The following is a 14058-nucleotide window of genomic DNA, read 5'->3' as shown; positions in this document are numbered from 1 at the left end:
TTGATACGCGCCTGTCTTCGGTGCCCCGCAGCACACACTCTGCTCTGCTTGCTAGAGTTGCCCACAGGTGCTTACAAGCCCTACCAATCAGGCAAACCGAGTCCGGGTCCTCTCTTCGCCATGTTGTGAGGAGGTTTTTAGGCGCTGATACGTGCCTGTGTTCGGTGCCCTGCAGCGCATGCTCTGCTCTGCTAGAACTGCATGCAGGTGCTTACAAGCCCTATCAATCAGGCAAACCGAATCCAAGCCTTCTCATTGCCGTATTGTGGGGAGACTTATTGGTGTTGATTCGTGCCTATCTTCGGTGACCTGCAGCTCATATTCTGGTCGAGCTGCCTACTGGTGCTTATCGCCTTACTAATCAGGCAAACCGAATCCAAGCTCTCTCATTGCGGTATTGTGGGGAGACTTATTGATGTTAATTCGTGCCTGTCTTCGGTGACCTGCAGCGCATAAGCTGCTAGCCGCCCGCAGGTGCTCACCACCTTCCTAATCAGGCAGACTGAATCCAAGCTCTCTCATTGCCATGTTGAGGGGAGGCCTTATTTTTCTTTATTTCTCTATCTCCGGGCATTCCTATCTCTCCCATTTTACTTCTATCTACCAGCATTCCTATTTCTCTCATTTTACTTCTAAACTTCTGTTTCTCTTATCCCTGCGGCTTCCCGGCGCCCGCCCCGAGGCTGCTTCTCGGCGGCTTCCCGGCTCTGAGCCACTTCAGCCCGCGCTTCTCTCATCTGCGCGGCTTCCCGGCTTCGCGCGCCCGCACCATGGCCTCGCACTAGCCCCACGTTCCCTATCTATTCACGCCCCGTGCTCTCTCTGCACGCAGCGGCTTCCGCAAATCACACAGCCTAGTTCACGTCTCCGCCACTGGTATTCAATCTAAGTTCCCCGGGCTAACCTGGGGAATTCAACCTAGCTTACGCGTCTCCGCCTTATGGTTTGGCTTCCCGTCTTTTGCTCCCCGGGCTAATCTGACGGATTCCAACCTGGCCCACGTTTCTGCCTCTGGTTTAACTTTTTGCCTTTTGCTCCCCGGGCTGACAAAGAATTCCAAGCTGGCTTACGTCTCCGCCTCGGCCTGCCCCCCGCGGCTTCAATTTCCCTAACATTTTTCTCTACCCGGTATGTTTCTCTAAGTTTTCTTCCAACAATATTCCTCCCTCATTTCTCCTGGCTTCTCCCCACAGTCCGTATCCGAGTCTGTTTGTTCTAGCTTTCACTTTCGCTTTCGACCTTAGAGATTTCTCCCAGCTTCCCCCCGTAGTCCGTATCTGAGTCTATGCCTAGGCTTTCAATAACTTCTTCCAGCACCTTTTCCATCCGGCTTTTCCCTAGGCTGTTTGCTAGTCTCTCTCTCCGATATTTTTCCACTTCTTCCCGTTTCTTCCCTCCTAGGTTTCCCATCCGAGTCACGGCACCATTATGTTGCTCCCCGTCTTCGTGGAGGAACGACACAGGACCCTGCGTTGTTCTTTTGTCTGCTCGGCCCTCCCCAGGTTTGCTGCTGGTTCTTCCCGGGTTGGCTACCGTCCCTTCCACCTCCGTGGAAGGGCGGTTCCCCCTAGCCACTTTCCCCACTTCCGCGGGGGAGCGGCACACCGCCGGCCGGCTCTCTCGGGGGCTGCACAGGTGTTCCCCTTAGATGTTCCTGGTGCATGTTGTCTCTCTCCTCCTTTATAGTCCTCTTCCACCAATCCCAACTCTGCTACCCACACACCGAGTACGCTGCTCTCCTCCAATCAGGAGCAAGATCAGTTCCTGCAGCTCAGTCAATCAAATTGGCGAGAGGCAGCTGCGTAGAAGTTGCTACTCCCTTCTCAGCGCCATATTGTGGGAGAGCAGATGCATAGAATAAGTCTTAATTCGAGTAACTTAGTCTAGTCCGAGTTGCTCCCCACACTGCATGACACGGTCCTACTCTTGCTTATGAAGAAGAGAGACGGCTCCTTCAATTACTTTAACGCATGACAGCTGTTCCATACCGAACTGCTTTGTGACCTCTTAGGGGCTAAACCCAGTGGTTAAAGCAATGGTTAGAAATGGTGAAGTGGGTAGTTCTGGGGCTTCCACTCAGTACAATCGACCACTGGTCCTGCTTCTCCCTGGGGGCTGCGTGTGGGCTGAACAGCCCTCAATTTGCTTTTATTCTGTAGTCACATTGGCTCATTAGGATTCCTGTATGTAAGAGAAGTCTCTGATTCACCCTGGGGGCAGATAAGTAAACTCCTTCCTCTGCACCTGCTCCCAGGGCACTCCTCAACCTCTGAATTCCTCAGCTAGAGACTCACAGCTTCATATGAGGAAGACCTCAGCCCAAACCCAACAACACAACTATCAGAGGGCAAAGCCATTTGGAAACTGGGCAGGGAACTAAAGGGAACATCAAATTACATAGTTTTTTTTTTTTTCCCTGCAGAAATTAGAAGTATGCAGTATTTTTTTTTAAATCAAGGTGAGTAGGGTTGTATTTCCCAGGCCATGGAGAATCTTGATTGAGCTCTGGTATTTTGAAGATGATGTGACATGATGAAAAGAGCATTGATCACTAGTGATTGTGGGCTCACGGAGCTAATTTGTCAGGAAGAGTACATTCAGCGGGGACTCTTGTTGCCTTTGCATTTGTAATCCCGGCTTCAGAGTCAGAATTTCAAAGCTACAGACACATTCAGGTCTCATTGTTGGAGACATCAGCAGAAAAATGCACTTCAGAGAGGATTCTCTCCTTTGGCCTCTTACTAGGCTGAGCTTTCGTAACTGAAAGTTACAGAGAAATGACACCCGTTACTATCTGATTATTATTTTTATCCCCATAGAAACTCATCCATTAGCATCTATTTGGTCCAATGCTCTTTACACATTGATTTAAACATAATTCTTCCCTTTCTGAGACTGACAACTGACAAAGGAACAGAGGGACACTAAAAAAAAAAAATGTGATGGAAATCAAAAGTGGATAATTTTTAAAAGAGAAAGCTTAAATATAATGCTAATTTTTTACCTGCCAACTTGGCTTTAAAGAGTCTCTTTAAATATAATTTAAACACCAAATGACGTGGATGCCATGAGAAATATGTTAATTTAATTCCCAAGTCTTGTGGTTTTCTCCCCATTTTCTATGCCCTTCATGTTCACCCTTGAACTGGGACAGAAAGATTGGCTCCTGAAGAGTGCCAGCCCTGCCTTATACGTAAGGGTTTTGTAAGGAGGCTGAGATAACAGGGGGCAACGAGACAAGAGCAGTGAGAAAGAAAACAACTCACATGAGATCCAGAGCAAAGTTGCAAAGGAGCTACAGAGAAGACAGAGAAAGCTGTACACAGACTTAATCCCTACTTTGTATTTCTCTTCCTGGGATGTTGGCTTGATTCCCAATGCAGAGAGAGAGCGGTGGTGTGGGAGGGACACAGACAGAGAGAAAAAAGGAGAGACGCACCGCAGGCAAGGTGGACAAATGAAGGTGTCACAGTTTAGACAGGAGAAGCTGGCAGGGGGAGAGAAGGAAGGTGCATCATTCCTTAAAGCAGACAGCCACTGGATAGTGCAGCTAACTTCGAGGAAAGTGTCCAGCGAACCATCTCTCAGGGGGAAGACAAAGTGTCTTTGGGATCCTGCCTGGTTGCCATTACTGCATAACTTTGGAAGAAAAATAACGCATGCATTTGCTAAACAAATAAAGCACTGGCAATGCATTTGAGTTGTGCTGAAAACCAAGGCACTTCAGAAAGCAAAGTCGTATTAAATCAATAAAGTGAACTTTTCTACATATAAATATATTCTACTCACATAGGTCATTACCCATACTTCACAATGATATTCTGATTAATAGTGCACAGAGCTGATCTCCCAGATGCCAGCCAGATGTTCAAAGAAAACTAATGTTGTTTGACTTAAGGAGAAAAGTATAAATCATGTGGACTCTGACATCCATAATGGAACAAATGGAAAGCATCCCCGAGTGGATTCCACACGTATTTCATAATTCTGTTTAGATTAAGAACGCGAAGGGGAATGCTGCGTAAGTTCTAGCCCTCCATGGCGGATCAAGGAGAAGAAAAATCCCACTGAGGTAAATGAACACAAATGGTTAAGAAGGCCTGCTGCAGCTTACCACGCAAACATTTTCCTTCTTAACACTTTTATCCTAACAGACACTCGTGGATGCTGGGCATCCCATTGCTGGACAAAGGCAACTCCAAAATTAATTCAGCAAGTTGGGATTCATAGGAAGGAAAACACCCTCTCAGGCCAGGTTACAGGGGTTATCAGACAGCGAGTGTGGGAGCACAATACATCAAAGTGCATGCTTGTAACTCACACAAAATACTGTATTTGGGGCACTGGTGTTGTGGTGCAGTGGGTTAAGTTGCCTTCTGCAGTGCTGGCATCCCATATGGGTGCTAGTTCGAGTCCTGGCTGCTCCACTTCCGATCCAGCTCTCTGCTAATGCACCTGGGAAAGCAACAGAGGATGACCCAAGAGCCTGGGGCCCTGGAACTGCATGGGAGACCAGGAGGAGGCTCCTGGCTTCAGCCTGGCCCAGCTCTAGCTGTTGAGGCCATTTGGGGAGTGAACCAGCAGATGGAGGATTCTCTCTCCCTCTCTCCCTCCCTCCCTGCTTCTAGTTCCGATGTATAGAATAAAACATTAAAAAAAAAGTTGTATTTCCTCCTTTTCTTAAAGTTACTGCAAAAAATTAGAAACTGATGTCTCTCTCCAAATAGATCCATCTATCTCCATCCTGGTAGGCCTGCCAAATGCTATGTTCATCTATGGTTATGATGGCACCTTTATTTTTTCAACCAAAAGAGAAGTGAAGAGATGGGAGACATATGACAGAAAATAAGAAGGAAACCTGCAGGTGGGCTGGTAAGCTTCAACGGCAACCCCAGGTTTCCTGGCAGAAGTGCTCCTGCCATGGTGAGCTCCCAGCTTCCACCCCATGCTGCTGATAAACAAGAGGCAGAGGTGTGCAGGACTGGCCCTGAGGGCCACTGGCCCCAGTACACCACCAACAAACCACACCATTTTGTGGTGGCATGGAGTTGTAATCTTCAGGTAAGAACCACAGTTCTCAACCGGGCTGCAGATGGCAGGGGGTGTGGACGGCTGTACGGACAGCGGGGCCACACGTATGGAATTACCCGTGCTGTGGTTCAGGGGAGTCTCTCACTGGGAATGCTGTAGAGTACTCCTGCTCCGTGACGAGGAAACCTGCAGTAATGTGCTAAACTGAAATGAGTGGCTGATGAGGACAGGCCCCCTTGATGGCCGTGTTTACTAGCTGACCAAACGGGGATGCTGCACAGACCTGCAGCTGAAGGTGGCCAGGAGCAGCGTCCACACCTGCAGACTAAAACCTCCACCTGCCTGGTCTTCTTCCTTCCTTGTTCCTTCTCTCCTCCTTCCTTTCTCGCTCGCTCGCTCACTCGCTCACTCAGGCTCTTGCTCTATCCCCCCACCCTCCCCCATCTTCCTCCCTCCCTCTCTTATTTTTGTTGTCCTGAGTAAGCGTGAGAGGAGTTCTTTTTCCTGCTACTATTCACAGACATGGTCCCTGATAGCCCGTGAGAAACAAGACTTTCTACTGAACTCTGCTGTAAGCTGTGCTGTATCCTGATGTGCCCAATTCTTCTGTCTAGGACAGAGAATAGAAAGGAAAATAGGATACTGTCCCTTTGTTTTTTTTAAAAAATTGGTCATCTTGTTCATGACATAAACCACTCTAATGAGAAAGGGGTCTGATGCACACGGAGAACTTGGACTGCAACTTCAGACAGGAATAGATGAGTATTTTAGATCCTCCCAAGAGCACAAGCAGATAAATACTCGCCTGTTAGGACCTGCAGGTGGCTCGGCCCTGCAAGTTACATTACGTAGCTTTAATTCAAGGGTAAGATATCACATCATATTTTACCTATTAAATGAAACCATAGCACATTCCCTTCTTTTTCATGGAACATATATGTCAATACCCAGGCACACATGGACATAAAACTAGGCTGAAAAATTCAAATATTTTCAAGTAATTTTTGGAAATAATATGCGTATCTATTAATATTCTGTAGCTAGACATATAAAGTAGAAACTTTGCTCAATTCCATATATCTCACAAGTTAAACTTTCATAGCTGAGAGACAAGTACGGCTTGAACAACAGCGACGTTGCGGGAGAGATATCACGGCTTTTGCAGTAGCTGGACTTCCCAGGCAAACGAGAAGGAAACGAGGGAAAATCTGGGATAGTCATCATTGTGCTGGACTTCAGTTTCTGCTGCAGCCACTCTGGAAGCTCCGAGCGCCTTTTCTTTCTTGAGATTTATGACATTTCATAACACTGTATGAATTACAAATCAAGATGTACTATGGAGACGGCACCGTATTGATTTCCTAAGCCTATAAGCATCAATCTCACTCACAACAACTTTCAGAAACAACCTGATTCTATTTTTCCTGGCCTGTTTAAATGTGAATGAACTCATATCATGTTTTGCTTTCTGTTTGCATTTTTCCCTCACAATATACCGGTATCCTTTGCTTTATCTCACTTTACGACAAGACACTGCAATGTTTCAATGTTTCTTTTATCTGCCTTTGGAGTTCTTATTGGCTCATGATCCGATATCTCCTGCTAACATGTACAGTCCATTTTTCATGAAGGTCTCATCTAGTGACGATACACACGCCTGACATAAAAATTACTTATGAACTTATTTTTCATAACAAGTTTACAATATTATATGATGAAGACACAGACCAATGGCATACTAGGATATGAGGTCCAGAAGTCCACGGGTTCACGGTTCCTGCAGGCTATGATATAATACTTCCAGTAGGAGTGGTCCATTAAGAAAATTGTGAGGGTCGTCTTCAGCCCACATGCATTTTCCTAAGTAGCTGGGGAATTCCTTGGATAGGAACTGTTTCAAAGTCGCCATTTTTAAGTTGTAAATGTAAGGGTTTGCCCCTCCAACTTACAGTCTAGCCAAGGTGGAAGCCTGGTAGTTCCTACGCCAGGTGCTTTCTGGGCTACGCTGATTCACAACACTCTTTCTGAGGGATATGAGCCGCTATCGACCTTGGCCATGGGCTCGGTCATCACAAAGACCCCTACAGGGACAGGATCTCTTGGCTCACTTTTTGTGGAAATCTTATTACTACAAAGCTCAGCTGAACCAACCTACTGCGTCTTAGACTACAAAACAGGAACACAAGAGGGCCTTGTTACTCTCCTGGGTTCACTCTTCTGACACTTGATGAAGACCTGGTCTGCCCACCCGGGGCCATGATGCACAAGGCTTCAGAAGCAGTCGTCACATCAGCAACACTGTGCCTCTGCTGTCCTTTGGTGTGGATAATCGAGAAAAGGGACAACGTGTCACCTGCTGTTAGCTCCTAGTGGAAAAAAATGAAACTATCACAGTACACGTGTCACCGACGGAGATTTAATGGAAAGTTCTCTCAATGAGTACAGCTGTAAGCCATGAATGGCTAAGAACTTTTAGAGAAACCCTCTTTCTTTGACCACAGAGTTGGTTCCTTGTTTGCATTGAAGAATCGACACTAGTAGGGGCACTGGGGATTTCACAACAGAGGCAAACATCTCCTGGGCTCTGTCCGTGGCCTGTTTAATGGATACTGGAGATTTTCTTTGCGCAATGAGGGAATGCCTGGTGTTATCTTGGACTTGTTGAACTCTCTAATCCTCTTCATTTCTCAATCACAAAATGCAGACATAGCAAAGGAGTACTTTATAATGTTACTGTGAAGATTAACTGAGCTAAAGTCTCCAAATAGTCTGTGGAACATATATACTGTCATACGTGTTCCAGGCATGGCGATGAAGGTAACAAAGACGGATATGCCAATGCCAGGAAGAAAGTCTGCATGTGAAACTGTCTGATTCCCACATGTAGCGGTTGGTCATATGTGTCAATTTCGATGACTGTGCTTCCTTGCAGAGAATGTCTATTTTCAAATATTTTAATACCAGAGAGTTCAGATAGGCTACCTTGAAAAGCTGAGGTTGTGAAATGGTGTGCGCATGCGTTTGCTCTCCTTTCACTTTATACCAATAAATAAAAACACAATCAAGTGGTTTTCTGTGTGTGTTATCCCAAACTTGCAAATCAATCATTTTTTCTGGGTTTGAGGGCAGAATTTGTCCCACTGCAAGTATTATAACTTCTCCTTCCCAAATGCTTAAACGTAATAAAGTTCAAATCTGTAAGGGAGAACATGCCTCAGACGCAGCCTGCACGCATTCCATTCCCTGTGTTCCTACCTCCGGAATCCTGGCCTTGACCCAGTGAAAACTTTAACGAAGCAACTCAGAATTGATACTCAGATGAGGCAACCGACCAATTTCATGCTCCCAACAGAAAACTCAAGCTTTGAAAAGGTCACAGGTGAATTATTTCACTCTCTATTGCTCTAAGTTTCTGAAAGCATATTTATCGTTTGCAATAGCACTCCTCTGGCCAGACCCTGCACGTCCCTTCAGGGATTTCGAAGACCACGTGCAACCATTTCAAGCCTGAACAATGCTGTTACATTCCTCCTCGGAGACCCAAAAGACATCCCTTGAGACAGAGGAAACTGCGTTGTCAAAGGATGCTTCTTCCTATCCAAAGGACACAGTCATGAAGCCGTTTCTTCTGAATATAACAGTTCTGGCTCAGAAGGATGACTTCAGTGCCGTTTGGCTTAAAATTGGACTTGCCTTTCTTAGAGGTCTCTGGGTCCTGATTTTAGGAAAACATTTTATTTTAAGAGTCTTCTTGTCCCCACACAGAGAAGGCAAGGAAGCCCAGAACAATCTGTAAATCAGGTGTACAGGTACCTAAGCACTTAGCAAACAAACAGGCTCTACCAAGAGCTGCCATCTGCAGTGAGGAGACACTCCACTCCTTCCACACCTTCCACTCACTGGGCTACGTGTCCGGTGGACGCTTCAGGGGCTGTGATTTTGCTACAATAAATTATAAACTTGAACAGAAGGATGCTGATCATTGGGTGATAAAACCATTTCTTTTCATTTTCAAGCAATGTTCACCCACAACTTGCTCATCCACCATTTCTGTATCTTTGATTTCAGTTTTCCTCTTGACCACGGCATTTAAACCCTTAAAGTTATCGTTGTCTCATTAAATTTTTCTCAGTGGAAGTTATAGAAAATTTTTAAATGATTTAAATGTTAATCTTTTTCGCATTGTCATGGTGTCTAAAGCTCTATTATCCACACAAGAGCTGGTGCATGATTCGCTTTTTCAACTTCAACACCTTGGCACTGAGAAGAATGTCTGGCACTTGGCCTGGTGGTTCAGATTCTGCTTGAAATGGCTGTATCTCCTACTAGAGTGCACGGGGTCAAGTACTCCCCACACTCCGACTGCCACCTCCTGACCTTGTGTGCCCTGGGAGGCTGCAGGTTCCTCAAATAGCTGGGTTCCTGTTGAGGTGGATTCGTTTCTGAGAGGAGGAGCGTGGTGGGGGCAAGAGGCATGGAGTCACCACACAGATCCTGAGAGTCGGGTGAAAGTAGGCCACAGGCCGGCGCCGCGGCTCACTAGGCTAATCCTCCGCCTTGTGGTGCCGGCACACCGGGTTCTAGTCCCGGTTGGGGCGCCGGATTCTGTCCCGGTTGCCCCTCTTCCAGGCCAGCTCTCTGCTGTGGCCAGGGAGTGCAGTGGAAGATGGCCCAAGTGCTTGGGCCCTGCACCCCATGGAAGACCAGGAGAAGCACCTGGCTCCTGCCTTCAGATCAGCACCGTGTGCTGGCCGCAGCACGCCGGCTGTGGTGGCCATTGGAGGGTGAACCAACGGCAAAGGAAGACCTTTCTCTCTGTCTCTCTCTCTCTCACTGTCCACTCTGCCTGTCAAAAGAAAAAAAAAGAAAAAAAAAAAAAAAAAAGCGGGCCAGAGGCGAGCAGCCTGCAGACTCATTTATTTTAGTTGCTACAGCTGCTTATATAGCCAAGACAGCCAATCCGGTCAAGGGGCTGTCTACGCCCTAACCAATCACAGCCTGTTGCCAGGCAGTTTCCAAAGCCATCCAATCACAGCCTGTTGTCAGTCAGGCTCTGTTGTCAGTGGCCATCTTGGCTTGACCTTCTCACCTTCCCATTCTGCCACAGGTTCCTGCCACCCAGGTGGGAGATCCAACTGAGTCCCTGGCTCCTGGCTGTGGCCTGGCCTACAGTAGCAGCTGCAGACTTTTTGAAAGTAAACAAGGAGATGGAAGAACTCGCTCTACCATCTCTCTGTCTCCTCATTTCAAATGAATAAGCATAAATATTTTTTTTTTTTTGGACAGGCAGAGTAGACAGTGAGAGAGAGAGACAGAGAGAAAGGTCTTCCTTTTGCCGTTGGTTCACCCTCCAATGGCCACCGTGGCCGGTGCACCACGCTGATCCGAAGGCAGGAGCCAGGTACTTACCCTGGTCTCCCTTGGGGTGCAGGGCCCAAGCACTTGGGCCATCCTCCACTGCACTCCCTGGCCACAGCAGAGAGCTGGACAGGAAGAGGGGCAACCGGGACAGAATCCGGCACCCTGACCGGGACTAGAACCCGGTGTGCCAGCGCCGCTAGGTGGAGGATTAGCCTAGTGAGCTGCGGCTCCGGCAGCATAAATAATTTTTAAAAAGATGACTAATCAAATGTGAATATGAATTCAACAAGGAAAGGAAGGGACGGCAGGCAGTCCTAGGAAGGGGGAACACATCCTACAAATACACAGAGCAATGGAATGCATATTTAACAAGAGCAAGCAGATAAATGGACTGGACCCGAGTGGCTGGTAAAGACGTGTGGAAACAAAATCAATAAGAAAAAAGGATACCAGAAAAAGAATTTAAAAAAAAAAAAAAAAGAAGAAGAAGTATGGAGACAAACGCAGTAAGGGTCGCCTAGGATTGGAGATAATTTCAGATCAGGGACTCCCCTTGCTTGGAGCACCCTCGTCTTCCATTGCTCTGAGAATGAATTACATAGCAAAGTCACTGATTCAGTTCTTTGTGTGAGTGCTCTGTCATTTATGTTTAACGTACAGGCTCCTTAAAGACAGGGACGACGTCAGCATTGGGATGTGACATCGTAGATGGTGTGGAGACAACCCAACGCTGAAACACTCCACCTGAATTCCTGTGGTCACTTTCCATTATAAATATTTCTCCAAGGCAATGGACAAAACCCCCCAAAGTTAAAAGCAAAACAAAACTAAACAAGTTCTGACTGTAAGATGCTTATGTCCCCGCCACAAATGCCTACCTGGAGATCAATAGTGAGAAAAGGGCAGAGTTTTATTGCATTGCTGAACTCCCAAGATACACAAGTTAGCATCAGTGCAATTTCCCTCAGACTCAAGGCACCTCCGCGCCCATCACACCACCAGACACGCACAGGAGCAGCCAGGGAAACTGGCAGACCACGTAAAGTACATACTATGGGGTTAATTCATCTTCTGACCATGAAGGAAATAGCAATACTGTTTTTATTTTATTTTATTTTTTTTATTTTTTGAAAGGCAGAGTTAGACAGTGAGAGAGAGAGAGAGACAGAGAGAAAGGCCTTCCTTTTTCCGTTGGCTCACCCCCCGAGTGACCGCTACGGCTGGCGCGTTGTAGCTGGTGCACTGCACCTATCAGAAGCCAGGAGCCAGGTGCTTCTCCTGGTCTCCCTTGCAGATGCAGGGCCCAAACACTTGGGCCATCCTCCACTGCCTTCCCGGGCCACAGCAGAGAGCTGGCCTGGAAGAGGGGCAACCGGGACAGAATCCGGCATCCTGAATGGGACTAGAATCTGGTGTGCCGGCGCCGCAAGGCGGAGGATTAGCCTAGTGAGCCGCAGCGCTGCCCAGCAATACTGTTTTGTAAGTTTTTTGTGCCCTGTGTGTCATGTGCAAAGTGACTGCATCACTGTTTACATCTGTTTTAGGGGAAGTCTGTGTGCCTAAAATGTACAAAATAAGGATTTCTCAAGTCATCTTCATCACCTCCGTTTAGGATAATCTATTAAAGAGGAATCTGTGATACTTGCTGCTGACACGGGTGGCATAGGGCAATGCAGTCTGTACTCTGAGCCCTTACACCTGCTCAGGGATCACACGTAGACTCCATCTCCTGATCTAAATTAAAGCTGTTCCTCCTTTTTCTCTGTTCAAACTCCTTGATGATATTCTAACCCAATTTACATAAAACATTTCTCATCTGTTAAAGATACCTCAGCCAACAGATGGTGCTATGTATAACATTTTTATGATAGTGTATGGTATTTAAAAATATATATTACAGCTGAGTTGCAAGTTTAATTACACAGTTAGAAGATATATATGAAAATAAATTTCCTGAAAACATGTTTCATAAAACTTGTAAAATGTGAGAAAAACTTGCAGAGTCACAGAAGAATGTTAGAGTTGAGTCAGAGGTCACAAGATTTTCAATGATGCATATACACTTGTCAGCGTTCGAGAACATTCCTGTTCGTAGAGATGAGCTTTCACGTTGGATTCAGTCTGAGCAGTCTGGAAAGGATCAACTGGCTTCCCCCGACGCCAGCTCTCCCGGCCAAGAACATCTTCCTCTGTTGTCTTCCTTCCACTCCCAATACGTGGCCTCCCCGAGCCTTCCTAAGTGATGTACACACTGATCTTCTAAGAACAAACTTTCCGTTTTTAGTGGTGAGGAACCACTAAAAAAATCTTTGAGCAGCTCATTTAAGAATACAAGGTTTGACTTTTAATTCTCTAACACCAACCTACATTTTAAGTCTACTCTTTCCTTCCCTCTGTCCCACAATCTTAGAACCCAGTCAAGACCCTGTAAAATCCTGTGACCAAGTCATTCTGAGATTCTTTCCAATGGAACCTGCAAACAGTCACAGATCAACACCAGCCTTAACTGTTCCTTTTGTTTAATGAAGATTTTCTCTTTTTTAAAGATCTATTTATTTATTTGAAAATGCAGAGTGATACAGAGGAACAGGAAAAGATCTTCCTTCGACTGGTTCACTTCTCAAATGCCTAGAACAGCCAGGCAGACTAGGGCCAGACTAAGGCCAGGAGCCAGGAGGTCCACCCACTGCCCATGTGGGTGGCTGGAAGCCAAGTACCTCTAGGAAACTAGAGAAGAAGTAGAGGTGGGGCTTGATCCTGGGAACTCTGCTGTGCAATACGGGCATCCCAACGGGCAGTTAACCCACTGTACCACACCTCTACCCCTGCATGAAACTTTCCTGATCACAAAGTCACAGGCACTGTGTTTAACTCTGAAAGTTCATAACACCTAATATTATTCCACTTGCTTTAATTGGATCCCCTATTAATTTTACTGTATTATTTTTAACAGAAACAATTCAATTCAGTGTATTCCTGTTTTATTGAGCAAACCAGAAACACAGTAGAAGGTACAAGTGGTAACATCAACACGTGAAATTGACTGATTCAATCAACCATTCCCAATTTGATTCTGGTATTTTTGTAGCAAAATGATATGCTTCATTGATCAACGGATGTTTAGTCTTGTTATCCTGGAAAAACATAGAACACCATGATTTTCTTTTATTTCTTATTTAGCTTCCAAGGAGTGTGTCACGGCTGGTTTTCCTACTCTTGTTCGCCTTCCCAAATGTGCCCATGTGGATCACTCACTGTTTGTGAGCAAGTGAGTATTCGAATTGGGAGGAAAAGAAACAAGGAGACCAAAAAACCTCGGGACTTGTTTTTCTAGTGAAAAACCAGCAGGGTAAACTGACAGCATTTGTTCAGCTCCGTGCACAGCAGTACACACACTGAGAAAGCACAGGTCTTTAAAATGGGCTCAGGGTGCAGCACTCAGCGCATTTGTAAATGACCGACCTCTCACAGCTGGGACTTTGCAACAGTTAAGCTAAGCTTGATGACTATACCGTAACTTTCCAGTAGATTTAATCTTACGATTCTTATCTCTTGGTTGATATTCATAATTTGCTGAGTTGTTGCTAAATCTTTAAACATGAATATCTTTGGCTCTTTGAACTTATTAATATATGATATAATGTATCTTCGAACAATTAATGGCCA

The sequence above is a fragment of the Oryctolagus cuniculus genome, chromosome 6 (genome assembly GCF_964237555.1).
Source record: "Oryctolagus cuniculus chromosome 6, mOryCun1.1, whole genome shotgun sequence".
NCBI classification, from domain to species: Eukaryota; Metazoa; Chordata; class Mammalia; order Lagomorpha; family Leporidae; genus Oryctolagus; species Oryctolagus cuniculus.
The sequence above is the reverse complement of the archived record's forward strand: the minus strand, read 5'-3'. Positions refer to the sequence as shown.